The sequence below is a fragment of the Triplophysa rosa genome, unplaced genomic scaffold (assembly GCF_024868665.1).
Source record: "Triplophysa rosa unplaced genomic scaffold, Trosa_1v2 scaffold188_ERROPOS186695, whole genome shotgun sequence".
In the NCBI taxonomy this organism is placed as follows: Eukaryota; Metazoa; Chordata; class Actinopteri; order Cypriniformes; family Nemacheilidae; genus Triplophysa; species Triplophysa rosa.
Genome location: NW_026634199.1, coordinates 128,408 through 132,871, shown reverse-complemented (window position 1 = coordinate 132,871; position 4,464 = coordinate 128,408).

Here is a 4,464-nt window from a genome sequence, read left to right as displayed (position 1 = left end):
GATCCACTCTACTGGCTTGGACATTAGCTCAAACCCTGAAGCAATATACACCTTGTTACGAAAACACTTCAGTTGCCAACAGTATTCCCCTATCCCATTGCAAGATTTCTACACTACTCTTCCTGAACCTCAGGAGGATCCCTTTGACTACTGGTTGCGCTTGAATCGAGCTGCTGACATCACAGCTGAGTGTCTGCATCAACAAGGGAAGGTGCTAGATAACCAACTGGGCGAAGTCACACGCATGTTCATAAGAAACTGTCCAAACTCAAATTTAGCTTTGACATTTCGCTCAAAAACCATAGACAAATGGACAGCTTATGAAGTTCAAGAGATCCTGAACGAGTACCATTCAGAGAAAAGTCTCAGATTCAGAGAAAAGCCTCGATGTGAAAATAAAGTCATTGTGAATGAAATGCATGTAAATCCTAGCCCATGTTCAGTAAAAGTCGAACAAGATCCGCCACCCTCAAAACACTCAGAACAGATGGCTCTGGAAAAGGTGATTGGTATGCTGGAGAGAGTTCTGATGAATCACAGTGGTGCTGCACAGTCTAAACATGTGAACATGAGAAAAATTAATCTACCTATGATTCCAGGCTTGAAGGATACACCATGCTTAGTGTGCAAAGGAACCTCACATTCAGCTTTAACTCATTGTAGGGACAATAGGCTATGTTTCCAGTGTTTTGCTTCTGACCACCACAGAAACAGATGTCCAAAAGTGGGACAGCATGCGTCTTCTCCCAACCAGCAGTCAAACTAAGTAATCTGCGTGAAAGGGAGGAACACGTAGATGGTGAGGGGGAGCCTCCCATATTCAATGCTGACAATGTAGTTGATTATGAATCCTTAAGTCAAATGTTCAATGATGTACCTTCAAACAAAACAGTCATCTTTCAGGGTGTCCAGAGAGTACCTAAAGCAGATAGCTTGTTTTACACATCTGTTTCAATTCAGAAGGATCTTGTTCTTACAGCTTTAATCGATAGTGGATCAATGGCATGCACTCTCAGCGAGTCTGCTGAAAGGAAGCTTCTGGAAAGTATCCCAGACATAAAAAGTAATTCAGCGCAAGATATTGTCATTGTTGGTTGTGGTGGACATCATGTGTCACCCACTGTAATTTATGAAGTTGAGGCCACAGTGTACGGCTGTTCTATGATAATTCCTGCTTTAGTTGTACCTGGCCAGTCTGAAGAGTTCATTTTAGGCACGAACGTCATTAAGCGACTTCTAACACAATTGAGAGACACAGATGGGTACTGGAGAGTCATGTCTCAACCCTGTAACGATGTGAGTGACGAGTGCAGTATTTTCCTATCACTTTTCTCTAACGTTGAGAGATGGAGAGGTGAATCCATTCCTGAGAAGGTCGGCACTGTGAAATTACAGAAAAGAGTGACTCTGGAACCACTAACTGAGCATCTAGTTTGGGGTAAGCTACCTCAGCCTTCTGTCTTATCCGTGGGCAGCACTGTCCTTGTAGAACCGACGGAGTCCAGATCAAGACCCAAGCAAATATTGGTGGGAAGGGTCATAACACCATTGTGGGGGGACGGCTCCATTCCCTTGAAAGTCATCAACCCCACTACTGAAAGAGTTGTGTTAAAAAGAAACACCAAACTGGCAGATGTATCACCATGTATTGCTGTACAAGACTTACCACTTCCAGCACACATTCAGTCAAATGTGCAGTGTACTGAAGTCCCTGCTTCATTGTCGTGGAGATCCAGTGAAGCGATGAGACAGGTTTTAATCCATTTGAACCTCTCTGATCTTGACTTGGAGTCATGTGAGGTGTCAGCTGACTGGAAAGACAAGCTGTTGCACATTATTGAGAAATACGAGTCAGTTTTCTCTAGAGACAAAATGGACTGCGGAGAGGCCACAGGCTTCGTTCATCGAATTAACCTCACTGATGATAGACCTTTCCGTTTTCCATACAGACGCGTACCACCGAGCCAATACTCAAAACTGAGGACAGTGCTAAATGAGATGGAAGAAAAAGGAATCATCCGACAGTCACATAGTGACTATGCATCTCCTCTCGTATTGGTTTGGAAAAAGAGCGGTGATCTCAGAATATGTACTGACTTTAGGTGGTTGAACGCGAGGACTGTCAGGGACGCCTATCCTTTACCACATCAATCGGATGTCTTGGCTGCATTAGGTGGCAACACTTTCTTTTCAACAATGGATCTGACCTCAGGGTATTACAATGTCCCCCTGGAGGAGGAACACAAGAAATACACCGCATTCTCTTCACCATTTGGTTTACACGAGTATAATCGCCTCCCGCAAGGACTTTCTAACAGTCCGGCGACTTTCATGAGGATGATGATGTCTATCTTTGGAGATGAGAATTTTAGCAGTGTTCTTTGTTACCTTGATGATTTGATGGTGTTTGCCCCTTCTGAGGCTGTAGCTCTTCAACGTCTTGAAATGGTCCTCTCTCGGCTGTCACATCACAATCTGAAGTTGGCTCCAAAGAAATGCTGTTTCTTGAGACGTTCAGTGAAATTCCTGGGACACATCATATGTGAAGATGGAATTCAGACAGACCCGGGTAAAGTTGAAGCCATCAACAACATACAGGCCTCTGATATGATGGAACCTGATGGAGAAACACCATGTCAGAAAAAGATCAGATCCTTCCTTGGAATGGTTCTATATTATCAGCATTTTATCGAGGCATGTTCAGCGAAAGCTAAACCCCTATTCAAGTTGACATCTGGCTCAGTAAAACTGACATCTGGTAGAAAGGGATGTAAACAGAGACGGAAAGTTAGTTACTCCAAGCTTTCTCCAGCTGATTGGACAGCTGATTGTCAAAAAGCCTTCGATACTCTAAAGGAGGAACTAACAAAGAACGTAACCCTCACTCACCCAGACTTTGACCAACCATTCATTCTGGCGGTGGATGCATCTTTCGATGGAGTCGGCGCTGTACTGTCGCAGGTGCTACCAGGTGAAGAGATAGCTAGACCCGTAGCCTTTGCTAGCAGAACTCTTTCTCGTTCACAAATGAACTATCCCGCTCATAGATTAGAGTTCTTTGCATTAAAGTGGGCTGTGGCAAGGTGGGCGTGGTTCAGCGAAGTCTGCAGCAGGAGAGAGAGTGAGGAGACGAGCGGTGAGTGAGTGGCGCTCGCACAAATAATGAACACCTGTGCCTTGTTCCAGTAACTGGCGTGGAGAGGCTTAAAAGCAGCAAGGCAGAGACAGTCGGGCAGAGAGACCGGAGCTGACGGCTGGATGTGAGAGGATTCGAGCGAGTGAGCGGAGGATTGTGAGCGGGAAGCTCTGACCGTGAAAAGACTGTTCTTGCCCTAAAGTGAAGGGGTTTTGATTTAGGCGCGTACAGCGCTTGTGCTATTGTTTGTTAATAAAGTACTTAGTCGTCAGCTCTACCCTGATTCCAGCCTCTTCCTTCCGGTTCCTTTGAAGTCTTGTTACATGGGCTATTTGTGAAAAATTTAGTCATTGGCTGAGGGGACAGCACTTTACAGCATGGACCGACAATAACCCTCTTACATATATTCTGACCAAACCACGACTTGATGCATGTGAACAACGGTGGGTGGCGAAGTTGGCATCTTACAGTTTCGATCTGAAGTATGTTCCAGGAACAAAGAATGTTTTTGCGGATGCATTGAGCCGAGAACCATTTGTTCAGTCTTGCATAGGTCACCAGCTTATCACCGAACCATACGTGGACCTCTTGAAGCTTGTCTCTGGTGTTGTTGACAATTCTGTCCAAGATGCTTTCAAGTACACAAGTAATCCTCCGGTAGTGCTGAATTCTGGCGATCAAACCGGCACTGAACTCTTACTTGCGCAGACTTTGGGGAGTCAGGAAGTTTCGGCAGTGTTGGCAGCACACTCTACTGGAGGTTTGAGTGAAGTTATGGGGACAGTCCTGGAACTTGTTCAGCTGCAACAGTCTGACCCTCCTTTGCAACACAGCAGCCTTGTGACTCAGCAGGAACAGGACAGCTCCTTGTGTCGGATTTTGTATTACCTTGAGAGACGTCAAAAACCATCTCGGAAAGAACAAGCAAAAGAAACCACAAGTGTGTACAAGTTGTTGAAACACTATGACAAATTGGTCATTAGGAATGGAGTGCTGTATAAGGTGAAAAAAGATCCTAAGTTGAACAAGAAACTGTTCCTGTATGTTGTGTCTGCATCTCTGAAAACGCAAGTTCTCCATGGAATTCATGATGCAGCAGGTCATCAGGGACGTAGTCGAACACTGTCACTTGCGAGACAAAGATTTTTCTGGATTGGGATGAAAAAAGATGTTGATGATTATGTGAGCAATTGCCATCGATGTGTGATTGGGAAAACACCTGAACCCAATGCGTGTGCACCACTGGAAAGCATCCGAACTTCGGAGCCATTAGAATTGGTTTGCATTGATTTTTGGTCGGCCGAGATCAGAGAAGGGAAGTGTGTTGA